The sequence below is a fragment of the Lissotriton vulgaris genome, chromosome 4_1 (genome assembly GCF_964263255.1).
Source record: "Lissotriton vulgaris chromosome 4_1, aLisVul1.2, whole genome shotgun sequence".
Lineage (NCBI taxonomy): Eukaryota > Metazoa > Chordata > Amphibia > Caudata > Salamandridae > Lissotriton > Lissotriton vulgaris.
The window spans coordinates 1,389,066,121-1,389,079,589 of NC_141691.1; the positions used below are offsets into that span (position 1 = coordinate 1,389,066,121).

At 44.6% G+C, this 13,469-nt stretch overlaps 1 protein-coding gene and 1 pseudogene across 2 annotated transcripts in view; both read left to right on the forward strand.

Moving 5' to 3' along the window:
- Positions 1–13,469, forward strand: part of MIB1 (MIB E3 ubiquitin protein ligase 1) — a 346,522-nt gene that overhangs the window by 102,066 nt on the left and 230,987 nt on the right. The gene's annotated exons all lie outside the window — the stretch shown is intronic.
- Positions 6,244–7,956, forward strand: LOC147724029 (uncharacterized; annotated as a pseudogene).

Consider the following 13,469-nt stretch of genomic DNA (forward strand, 5'->3'; position numbering starts at 1 on the left):
GGAGAGCTTGTGATCTACAAAATGAGGTATCAGCCAATTTCTGAATTCTAATAAGGATTAAGGTGGGCATAAAACTGAGAGGAGGCTGTACTCGGAAATAGAGGCAATACAGAGGATGGTAGGTAAGAAGAGTGTCAATGAAGAAAAAAAAAGCGGAATCAAGCAGAAGTAGGTCAAGGTCAAATTTTCATGCAGGATTTTAGAAGTAGAGTGGGGGAGGTATTTCTAAGATGGGAAGCAACTGTAGGTTCGAAAGTATAGAAAGAAACATTATAATAGTGCTCCATATCCGGGGCACACAGCTTAAACATGTAATATCGAGTATCTATCAGGGATGTGGAATTCCTATTGCCCGACACCAGGGACGTATTGTTTGGGGTAAAGGGCAACAAGTTTTCTTGTGTTTTTTTGTCATTGGGGCAAGTAGGCCCAACCCCTTAAATCACAAACCCTTTGACTGACAGTTTACAGTACCACATTATTGGATCACGGAAAGGCATTGCCTGGAGTTAAGGTAATATTTGTTTCAATGTATTAATGTTGTTCAAACTTGTATTTATGGTTCATTAATGCAAAACCTTTATTATTTGGGTGAGCAATCTAAGTACATGATAGCTCAGACTATACTACTGACAGTGGTTCCAGTATAAAAATGTGTAGACACGTTTACAATGTTAAGTGATATGAGGCTATGTATATTACTCCCAGAATGCTCTGATTAGATCCAAATATATGCAGAAGCTTGAAAGCAAGAATGATGATTATTTGCTTTCAAAATCAAATGTTCCCCAAAAAAATGCAAAAACATTTCGCTAAACTACTGTAACATTTTAGGTACTTTTTTTTTCAGCATCATTTGGTAAAATGTGTTGATGTATTCTAGTATTTCCCAAAAATATTCATAATAAAAAATCAGTGTAACCAGTTTTAATAAGATTATTGGGGACATAAAAATTAACAAGCATTGGTAAAGCAAATAGGTCTGAAATTGTTGGTCAGCGTTTTAGTTTTGTCAGTGTGTGACTTGTTTTGGCATGGTTTTTGTAAAACCTTATTGGTGTGGGAGCTGCAGGGACCTCATCATTATAACAAACATTGGCCAAAGCAAAAATTGTTTTGGTCTCAAAAAGCACACATTGCCACAGCAGTTCCTGGCACTGAACAAAACGACTGTCAGTTATTCAGCTTGTGCAAGAACAGAATGCTGTCAGAGAGAGACAGAATTTTAATAAACACAAAAGGTCATGGTTAACGCCAGAACTAATTAGGAGCCCAATTATTAAATTAGGTCCCAAAAGTGCACTCATATCCCTGCATTATGTGCAGATATACAACTTTTGTGAAATCACAAGACTTTACAGAAGTAGGCCAAGAAATAGTACTCCTAGAAAATATTATTTAACAGCATTTTAGCATGAGAAAATATGCAGGTGTAGATTTGCTTGTGCGAAATTGAGTGTTTGCCTCCAACCACTTTTTTCCCATCCTTGGAAGAAGTTTTATGTCTGCCATTGTCAGGAGTAAATTTCCAACCTCTCTCAGTATGGGAAACAATTAGACAAGAGTTGGTGAAAACCCTCAAAACATGCAATTTAGAAGGTTTCCATAGACGCAAAGGGGCATTCTAACCCTGGAACTTTTGCTTACCATTAACTTCAGCGTCAGTATGTAGATCTGCGGAAACGTGGCAGCATAAGGGAAATGCTAGTATTCAAACCCTCCTATGGAAGGGGCCCCAGGAATAATCAGAGAGGCTATTTTGGGCTCTTATATAAGGATATTGCTGCCTTAATTTGTCACAGCAATACATGGCACAAAAGGGACACGTGGATTTTGTTACAGGACAAGTAGATTTATGAAGCAACTTGCCCCATGGACAAGTAGATATTTTATTAAATTTCACACCCCTGATCCATGTAATTGTAAATATTAAGAGCCCTAGCCTGCTGTGCCACAAGACTAGGGCAACCCTTTTAAACATAATCTAGAGTATCCCAACATTGGTAAAGGGTCTGTACTCTGCACAAGGGGAGTTGACAAAAGAAAAGGTTTACTTAAAAGATCTTTACTCCCTATATTGTAATGTAATGTTTTTTCTAACTCACTAAACAGGAGTTATTTGGCACTGACTGAAATTGTCTCGCCAATGCGCAGTCCGGTTTATACCCTATTTTGGCACCAGATTTCAGTTTATTTGGCTGACTTGTAGGGGAGATGCCTGGGTGATGGAATGCAGATGCAGAGGACCCATGAATCATGTCTCATGTTTGCTATTTATTCTGTAATATTAGTTTTTACTAAAGAATGGCCAACTGTTGTGAAAACGTGAATGTATATTATTAGTTGGATCAAAAAAGCTAGCTTATAACTTCTAGTTTGGGCTGGCCTCTTCCCATGAGGCACAGGGCCAAGACTGATTTGCATATAGCTGGTTCCGAACTGAGGTGGCGAAGTAAGCTAAAGAAAGATGATGGAATCAACCCAGATCTGTGACTGGGGGTGGGTGTCTGAAAAGTTTCAGAGCCCCGTCCATTATCTCCTTGTGTTTGCTTCATACAACTTCTAATACCTGCAATCAGTAAGATGGGTCTAACATATGGCATTCCAAATCCAAGTCACATTGACACAGTGTTTCACCTTCTGACCTATGGTGACATCACCATGTTGAAAGCATATTGGAAGTAAGATTCAGAGTGCTTAATACATTTCTCACTAATAACGTGGCAGAAGAGTAGAGGAATAGTTCTCCTTACTGCGTTGCCTCACTAATGACATTGCGAGGAGACCTGCAATTGCCATGATGAATTACCAGTTGTGTTCTTCACACTAAAGTACAGAACCACAGCTGACCGAAGACAACTGACCTTTAACCAGCTCAACTTGTATCATGTATAATTGTTCACTCCCATGAGCCAAAAGATTGGTAATCTCCATAACTTTAGCATTATAATCTCCACCTCTCATAACCTCCAGTGGTATCTGACTCCTACTCAAATGATGACAACCATGTAGGGGTAGAGTTAGGCTGGTACAACTCTTGGGCTGTGAAACCATTCTCAGAGCTTCCCTTCATGTATGTTTAAATGCCCCATTCTTTAATTGTGTGTATTAACTGGGAAAAAATGTTACCTCTGTAATTACTTCCCTTAAAAGTTCTATCTTAGTAGTGCAGCACATCTCTTTTCCGGCATTTAAGCTGTCAGCCTCCGGTTTCTCACTACTTTGTTTTCAGTTTCGTTACCATCTGTTGTGCAGTAGCTTTGCTCTCAAACGGCAAGTATCTATCTATATCTATATCTATATCTCTATATCTATACCTATATCTATATATCTATATCTATACCTATATATATATATAGTAATATAATAAAGAGAGAGCCCAAACCTTTGAGGCGGGTTATCTCAGGAACCACAGCACCAATCACAACACCTAATACAGCGTTGGAAAGGGCAGTTGCAGCAGAAGGACATAGGCTATGCAGACACCCACCATATACATTTAAAAGGTAAAGGAACCGTGCTAGAAAAGTAGTCCCTTGTGGGCGTGTCTGCGTTGTGCTGTGGGTGTGTGCTGGGGCGTGACAAACGCTGGGGGCGTGTGGTACGTTCCGCCCTTCATGCCATGTCTCATATCGTGTGCTGTGGGCGTGTGCTGGGGCGTGGCCGTGTGCGGGGCGCGGGTTTACGGAAAAAAAAGCGAGCGTTGTGCCCAATATTTAATTGTTTTTTCTTCCCAGGTTCTGTACATTCCAGCTCCGGGTGTCCACCCTGCTCCCTTTAAATACCCATGCATCCCATAATCATAACCCACCCTTACTCCTTAAAATACCCCAACACCCTTAAACACTAACCCATCTTAACCCTATAAATATACCCTGTACCCCAAAAACCCAAACCTAGCCCTGAACCCTAAAAATACCCCTGTACCCCAAAACCCAAACCTATCCCTAAACCCTAAAACTACCCCTGTACCCCATAACCCAAAACTATATCTGAACCCTTAAAATACCCAAACACCCCAAAACATATGCCTCAGTACCCCAAAACATATACCCCTATACCCATACTTACCTTATCCAAAATTTTAAAAAATAGGCTTTTACCATTCATGTATTTACAACGAATTTCGTTGGAAATGTATGCGTGGTAAAAGCATATAAAATGTAATACCATGCGTTATAATGGCATTGCGGAGTCATGGTACTTTCGTAATGAAAGTATGCAGAGTGATGGTATGCGGAAAGAAAGTTGCGGAATAATGGTTGTTTACCCGCCACCGGTAAGTACATTGGTGGCACGGCGGCCCACATCTCCAGCAACATACTCCTATTTTTTTCACCACCGATTTTAAAAATGCACAGGTCTCTCTCATTGATGGCCAGCACCGACATACACTTTTAGACACACCTCCCGCCACAAGTTCTAGAATTGCGAACTTTAGAGCTGGGGAGCTACGTTCGAATCTCGGCATCAGCTCAGCATCCTGTGATTCCAGGCAACTCGCTTTGTCTCCCAGTGCCTACCACAAATGAATGTGTTCTTCTGTAATGTAAATTGTGCTGATGCCATGTTGTCGAGTTTGCGCTATATAATATTGCAAGGAAAAATAAAGTAGGGAAACTCAAGTTCACACACTACTGAACGCGCACTCATAAGTGCAGTAGCAGTGCACTGTGAATCGGAGCATTTCACAGGCCTGTCACAGATAAGAAATGCTATCAAAACGAAATCCTACAAAACAATATACTACTGGCCGGCAGCAATTCCTACCCGGACAACGTCGGGACGGGCTGCTAGCTATGATATAAAATGTTAGGTTCCATGTATGCGTCAGAAAGAATCTGGGGAGGAAGGCATGATCATTACAGGTGCACTTATTTATCACTCTTGTTGGTTAAAGGTGTTATCGACATATCAAGATTTATGCCTGGTTCTTGTAATGGCCTTTCTCCAGTATTAGGGGTGTCTTTCATAGATTCACATGCCTGAATCATTCCCCGTCGTCGGAGTCCCACAGTACATAAAAAAGCAATAATAAGCCATAATACATATAGCAAATATCAGAAGTACCCAACCAGGAAGTAAAGTAGCACCAGCTACAGTAGAACAAGCCTTCACAATCGTGACTATCCCAGTCATTATGTATTAGTCCAAACTGCAGCCAATCAGGCGACAGCACCCACCAGAATGTTCTCCCCAGTGGCTCAGGCTCTCAGATTTTCTACCACACGTCGTGTGAAGGGAGTCTCCCTGAGCTCTGCTCAGTTTTCTTCAAGATTAGTTAGTTTCTTCAAGTTTTTCAGATGTCTACTTCTAAATCCCTGTTCAGGGCCTGTGATTCTTGTGGGAAGCTTAGGCTATTCAAAGAAGATCCCCACAAAAAATGTTTATATTGCCTTTATCCTGACCATAAGGCAAAGGAGTGCAAGATCTGCCGGACCTTCCCCCCCTAAGACCATCAGGGACAGAGAAGGACGACTGCTGTTGTGGCTTAACAGACTCAAGGACAAGGAGGACCCTTTGTCTGAGGTAGGAAGCATTGCCTCTGGTTCTTCACTAATTTCTATTAAGAGGAAGGCTGAAACGGAAGTTTCATCTCCAAGGGCGAAGGTGACAAAGAAGGCCCAAACCTCTCTGGAAACTTCTGGGCCTAGTGATTCAAAAAAGACTCTTCCACCTGTTAAGATGGATAGTACGCCCTCTAAGAAGTCTGGGAAATCTGCAGTTCCCAAGAAATCTTCAAAGTCTGTGCCTCCTCAGTTGCCACCTTTGCCAATTTCAACGTCAAAAAAGGATTGTGTTTCCTCTCATGTGACCACGTCTACCACCTGCACTATGACTTTCTCCTCACCGAAGCCGGCTCTAGTGATGTCTTCGGCCTCATCCCCTACGCTGGTTCATGTGCAGATCAGGCCTATCTCGTCGTCGACTATAGTCCCGTCGACGACGGCTAAGGTACCGTCGACGAGCTCCTCATCCACGAATCTGATGTCGACGGTGGGCTCCCCGTCGTCGATTAAGATGTTGCCGTCGACAAAGCTCTCGCCGACGACGTTACCGTCGACTATGAAATCCTCGTCGACGATGAAATCCACGTCGACAAAGCTTCCGTCGACTACCTCGACGGCGTCCCCGTTGACGACGTTACCGTCGACGACCTCGACGACGAAGAAATCCTCGTCGACGATGAAATCCACGTCGACGAAGCTAACGTCGACGACCTCGACGACGTCCTCGTCGACGATGATACCGTCGACGAGACAACCAATTCAGCAGCTAAAGGCAGGTTCGTCGACGACGGAGGAGATCCCATCGACGCCACCACTGTCAAGCTGCACTACCTTACAAGTCTGGTCAGCACAGTCATAGGGGATACCGTTGCCATCACCTGCAACTACAGCTACGCTGTTGAAGAAAAGGGCTACTACTGAGGCGATTCCTTCTACGCTAGTAGTGCCAGAGAAACTTTTGGATTCGGATGAGGAAGGATCCTATGAAGATGAAAACTTTGGAGCAGCCAGAAGTCCATCTGACCTCCAAATTAAGGTTCAAGATGATATGGAGGAAGACATGCTTGAAACGGAGCATTTGTCACATGAGGACAGGCCTACGTCAGGCATGCAAATGCTTGAGGAATTATTTTGCAATCTACAGTACATGCTCAGCGACTACTATAGGCGTTTCCCGCCTTCAAAGTCAGGTGACTCTCAGGTATCTACGCCAAGACCTAAAATAGCGACGCCGCTTTCAAAGCAGGCACAACCTATTGTTTCTGTAACGTTGGAAGAGAGACGTCCAACTGAGTCTGCTTCACAAGTCACTGCTCCTCAAACAGGAGATGAAGAGTACTCAGATCATGAGGAGCAAGAGGAAGGAGAATTAGACACTAGGTCAGAATCGTCGGAGTATGAGGATTACAATGCAAACACGCCCTCTCCGGCAGAACCTACTACATCAGAGTCACCTCCTGTGGACATTGCCTCATTCCACAAGATCATGGATAGAGCAACAAAGAGGTTCATGATAACTATGGAGTCAAAACAAGAAGACTGCTTCTTGTATGACTTCAAGTCTACGCTACAAAAACAGAGTTGGACCATTCCAATCATAGAATTCATATGGAAGGAAGGACTGAAGATCATGTCCAAGCCAAATTCTTTGCCTGCAGTGCTCCCGAGAGTGGATAAAAAATATAGGGCGCAAAATTCTTCTCCAGCGTGCCTCATTGGACAAGCGAAAGCAGACTCTGTGGTACCGCAGGCAGCGCAAAAGAGGTCTTCTAACCCAACATCTCAGGTCTCTGTCCCGCCAGATAAAGACGGGAGACGTCTGGATTCTATCGGGAAAAAAGTTTCCATAATTGCAGCGACAACTATTAGAGCTGCGAACTCTCTAGCCATATTAGGGAGATACGATAGGCAGATGTGGTCGGACATCTCGCCGTATGTGGACAAACTCCCCGAGCCAGATAGAGCTGAAGCTAAGAAGATCCTTCAGGAAGGAGAGTGCGTCTCGTCTGAGATGATTGATGCTGCAGTGGACGTTGCTGCCACAGGTTTTCGTCAGCTGGCGGGTGCAGCTGTTCTCAGGAGGCAAGGATGGTTGAAGGCAACATCCTTTCGGCAGGAGGTTCAAACAAGAATTATAGATATGGCATTTGATGGAGAGTATTTATTCGGAAAGCATGTTGACAATGCTCTGGAAGCCATTAAGAAGGATACTGAGACAGCACGTTCGCTGGGCACTTTACAATACAGGAAGTCTTCCTTTCGTGGACCAAGAGGAAGAGGGAATTTCTCTAATAGAGGAGGCTATAACCAACAGCGCTCCTATTCTTCCACCCAGGGAAACCAAAGATACCAGCCTTATCGTCAACAGACTTACGGACAGAGAAAAGGAAATTTCTCTCAGTCTAGAGGAAAATCCAACTATCGCGGAAGAGACAATAAGAAGTGAGAAACTCATCCTGCCGCCACTTTGTCCCAACCCGAACCAAATTGGAGGAAAAATATCCCAAAATTACTTAAATTGGTTCAAAATTACCACAGACAAGTGGGTTCTGGATATGGTAGCCAGAGGTCACATTTTGGAATTCGTAAAAACTCCTCCAAACTCCCCCCCAAGAGGACCGCCTCCAGCACATCTCAAGGAGCTGTTTGCCCAGATCAACACTATTATTCGGAAAGGAGCAATAGAAAGGGTACCTCATCATCAGAAAGGAAAAGGCTTCTATTCAAGATTTTTCCTTATTCGCAAGAAGTCGGGGGAATGGCGACCCATCCTCGACCTGCGTGCCCTAAACAAATTCCTCAAAAAACTATCATTCAGGATGCTGACACTTCAAGAAATCCTCCAAATTCTTTCGGCGGGAGAGTATATGGCAACCCTCGACCTTCAGGATGCTTACTTCCATGTTCCAATTTTCCCCAGGCACCGGAAGTTTCTAAGGTTCAGAGTGGCTGGCAGGGACTTCCAGTTCAAAGTTCTTCCCTTTGGACTGCGCTCAGCCCCCAGAGTGTTCACGAAGATACTGGCCCCGGTGGCAGCCCACCTTCGATTGCAGTTGATACAGATATATCCATATCTAGACGATTGCCTTATCAAGGCCAGTTCTTTCGACATGGTAAAAACTCACATTCAAAGAACTCTGTCACTGATGCAAAGCCTGGGTTTCTCAGTGAACTTCGAGCAATCGCACCTAATGCCAGCAAGGAGAAAGACCTTCTTGGGAGCGACACTGGACACCAAGCTCGCCCAAGTATTTATCTCAAAGGAGAGACAGGAAAAGATGCAACGGTTGGCTGCGGCACTGTTGTTAAAAAAGTGCGTTTCAGTGCGCATGCTCAAGTCCTTTATCAGGATGATTTCTTCCTGTATTCTTCTCACCCCCAACTGTCGTCTTCGGATGAGGCCCTTGCAAGAGGAACTCGGGCGCCAGTGGTTACAGGTGTCGGGGTCCTTCGAGGATATGATACAAATAACACCTCGAATGCGAGAAGCGATTCAATGGTGGAGTCAAGGTTGCAACATACAAGTGGGATGCTCTTTCCTCACGGAAGTGCCCAGGTTCATAGTGACGACAGACGCTTCAATGACAGGCTGGGGGGCACACCTGCAAGGCATGACAGTCAGCGGAAAATGGAACAAAATCCAAATGAGATGGCACATAAACAGGCTAGAATTGCACGCCATCTTTCTAGCCCTGAAGTCCTTTCAGGCGACCCTAGAAGGCGCCACAGTTCTGATTCGGACAGACAACACAACCTGCATGCATTATCTAAACAAGCAGGGAGGCACAAGATCAGCCCGGCTGTCACAACAGGCTCAAGAGATTTGGAGTTGGGCCCTGACTCACAATATCCATCTGTCAGCTGTCCATGTCCCGGGAATTGCGAATGTGTTAGCGGACTCTCTCAGCAGATCCACAGGCTGCACTCACGAGTGGGAACTACATCAACCATCTCTAGACCGCATCTTTCAGACTTGGGGGCATCCGGATCTGGACTTGTTTGCGACGCACCAGAACCGGAAATGCCCATACTTTGCAACCTGGGTTCCCCACAAGGACTCATGCGGGGATGCCCTTTCGATGAATTGGAATCAAGTATTCGCTTACGCTTTAACCACCGCTACCTCTGATTCCGAAAGTCATCAAGAAGATGAAGAAGCAGCCATGCTGATTGATACTGATTGCTCCACGATGGCCCCGGCAATACTGGTTCACCGAGCTACTCCTTCTCTCGGAATGCAGCCCTCTCCAACTTCCTTGCATTCCGAATCTTCTCTCCACACAGAAGGGCAGGGTGTACCATCCGGACCCGAACTCGGTGAAATTGTCAGCTTGGCTCCTCAGCACATGGAATTTGCACACTTAAACATTCCACATGATTGCCAGGAGGTACTGGCGAAAGCCAGAGCTCCGTCTACGATCAAGACCTACAAGTTTAAATGGAGACGTTTCTGTGCATGGTGCCAGTCTAATGGTCTTCATCCCATTCATGCCAAACCAGAGCAAATTCTTCCCTTCTTTTTGCACTTGGCCAGATTAGGGTTGGCACATTCTACTCTTAAGGTCTTCCTGGCTGCCATTTCTAGATTTCGACAAGATGGATCAAATTCTTTGTTTTCCGTGCGGATCATACAGCAATTTTTCAAAGGATTGTTTCGTATTTTTCCGCCTGTGCGGAAACCTCCACCTACATGGCATCTGAATGTCGTTCTGACTCAGCTCAGGCGTCCCCCTTTTGAACCGATCCATAAAGTGGACCTGAAACTTTTAACATGGAAAGTATCATTGTTACTAGCCTTAACATCTGCTAGAAGGGTTAGGGATATTCAGGCGTTTACATCTAGATCGCCTTTCATCCAATTCACCACGGATTCAGTAGTACTACGTACTAATCCAACGTACATGCCAAAAGTGCCTTTGGATTTTCATCTCAATGAGCCGGTTGTCCTCAAGACATTCTTTCCAACCCCACAGTCGCCGGCGGAACGAGCACTGCATTCGTTGGATATTAAAAGATGTCTCAAGTTTTACCTATCAAGAACCTCTGCCATCCGCAAGACAGACCAACTGTTCGTGGCTTATGGCCGGCAACGCCAGGGCTGTGCAGTTTCAAAACCGACCATTGCTAGATGGGTCTCCTCTACAATTGGACTTTGTCATCAGCAGGCCGGTAGACCCTTACAGGCCTTGCCAATAGCACATTCTACAAGGGCGGTTAGCTCTTCCACTGCCCTTTTTGCTGGTGTGCCTCTTCGACAGATCTGCAGAGCTGCTACATGGTCTAGCAGACACACATTTACTAGACACTACTGTCTAGATTCAGCAGACGACGCAGATGCTTCGGTTGGAAGAGCAGTGCTGCGCAATCTTTTCAAATAAGGTGAGCCTCTGTTTCCACCTCCTTCTCTATGCTCTGTAGACGTTATTCAGATGTTGATGAATATTGTTATTCATTTATACTGTATATATATATATATATATATATATATATATATATATATATATATATATATATATATATATATATATATATATATATATTTTATACTCTGACGTCTACGAGCGTTATGATAGGAGTACTGCTTACTATTCTGATTCAGGCATGTGAATCTATGAAAGACACCCCTAACACTGGAGAAGAACAATAGTTACTTACCTGTAAACAGGTGGTTCTCCAGTATTGGTGTCTTTCATAGATTCACATGCAACCCGCCCGCCTCCCCCCCGAGACTCACTCAGGCATTATGGGGTTTCACTCCTGTGCGAGAAAATCTGAGAGCCTGAGCCTCTGGGGAGAACATTCTGGTGGGTGCTGTCGCCTGATTGGCTGCAGTTTGAACTAATACATAATGACTAGGATAGTCACGATTGTGAAGGCTTTTTCTACTGTAGCTGGTGCTACTTTACTTCCTGGTTGGGTACTTCTGATATTTGCTATATGTATTATGGCATATTATTGCTTTTTTATGTACCGTGGACTCCCACTCCGACGACGGGGAATGATTCAGGCATGTGAATCTATGAAAGACACCGATACTGGAGAACCACCAGTTTACAGGTAAGTAACTATTGTTCTTCTCTTACATAATTTGGAATCTTTTTTAAGCGGAATAAAACTCTTTTCTTTCTGTTTCTGACGCACAGTAGATTTGACCTTCGCAAAGTATGCGAGAAGGCCGCATTTCGGCAACTGGAGAGATTCGTGGAATCCTCTGGGGCACTTCACCCGGCCCAATCGGGGTTCCGTACCTCTTTTAGCACCGAGACTGCACTTGTGGAGATGGCAGAGGCCATCAGGAAGTGCCTGGATGGAGGCGGCAGAGCGGCTCTAATTTTATTGGACCTCTCTGCCGCGTCCGATACGGTGCCTCACCTCCAGCTTTTGTCTAGGCTGGAGGATATTGGCATCTCGGGCATGGTCCTTGGGTGGATCAGGTCTTTCCTGTCTGACCGGTTCCAACAAATCTGGTTACCTCCCTTTCATTCTTCTAACCGTAGGGTAGAGACTGGAGTACCACAAGGGTCGACCTTGAGTCCCCTTTTATTTAATGTCTATTTAACACCTTTGATTCTGTTGGCAGAGAACTTGGGTGCGAAGATAATGGCATACGCCGACGACACCCAACTTCTCTTTACCTGGAATAAGGAGAATATCAGCACTTAAGGAGCTCACCAATGCCTATCCTCTGTATTTGCTTGGCTAGCAAGAGCCTGCCTCAAGTGCAATGAGGACAAATCGGAAATCTTGCTCTACGGCCAATTTCCAACTGACTTTAGGGAGTCCATTTGGCCCAGTGAATTACCTTGCCCTAAGGGAGAGGGTGGGATAGCTAAGAACCTTGGAGTCTGGTTCGGTGCCGATCTGTGTTTCCGTGACCAGATTTCTAGACTGGCTGGGACTTGCTTTGGAACTCTGACCACCCTTCGAAGATTCTTTCCCCTCCTCCCCTAAGCGGCCAAAGAAACGGTAGCCAGAGCATTGGTGCTCTCCCGCCTGGACTACTCGAATGCCCTTTACATCGGGGCACCTGACTTTCTGATTAGAAAGCTACAGGTAGTCCAGAATGCGGCGGTGAGACTCCTCTATAACATCCCGTGGAGGCTCAGCGTTCGTAAGCAATTGAGGGAGCTTCACTGGCTCTCAGTGGCCCAAAGAGTGCGCTTTAAGGCTCTAGTACTCGTTTTTAAAGCTCTGCATGGACCATGTCCACCCTACCTTGCAAAAAGATTTGCCTTTTACCTACCGACCCGTCAGCTGCGATCGGCCTCCCGAAAGCAGGTGGTCGTCCCCAGATTTAAGAGAGGTCGCCTGGGGGGGCAATCTCTGACGGTAAGGGGAGCTCAGATGTGGAACGCCCTTCCTGATGCTCTAAGACATTCTCCCAACTTGATCAATTTTAAAAAACTGTTAAAAACCCACCTTTTTATACATCAAGAATAGCTGTTCCCCCGATTACTCTGATTCAGTTTCTTCACCGCGCCAGGACAGTCCCGACTAACGGAGCGCGTTATAAATCAATATATAAAATAATAGAACATAACAATATGGAGGTTTATGCCTTTAAAGAGCAGTTCCCTGCTAGCGAATTTCTCTGCTGCATGTATATGTACCTTATTTAGTTTAGCGTTTCTCTGTAGACTCTCAGTAGCTTACTCTTGCCTATCTGTCAAGCACGGGGTAAGAATAAGGGGGCAAGGGGTGCCCAAAAATGTTGATTTCACAAGTTAATTCCCATAGGAATTCTTAGTATGTGACACAGAAAAATAAATAAGGAATTTAGGCCTAACATTGGAACGTAACAGTTATTAAATATTGTGGGATATGGTTTGAACTTAGTTTCACTGACACAAATTAATTGAATCCATTTTTATCAAACATATCAATGATATTCTTGACAGTTGGTTACCAAAATGCATCACATGATGGGGTTGTATTGCAAACTTCAAAATTATAATTTCT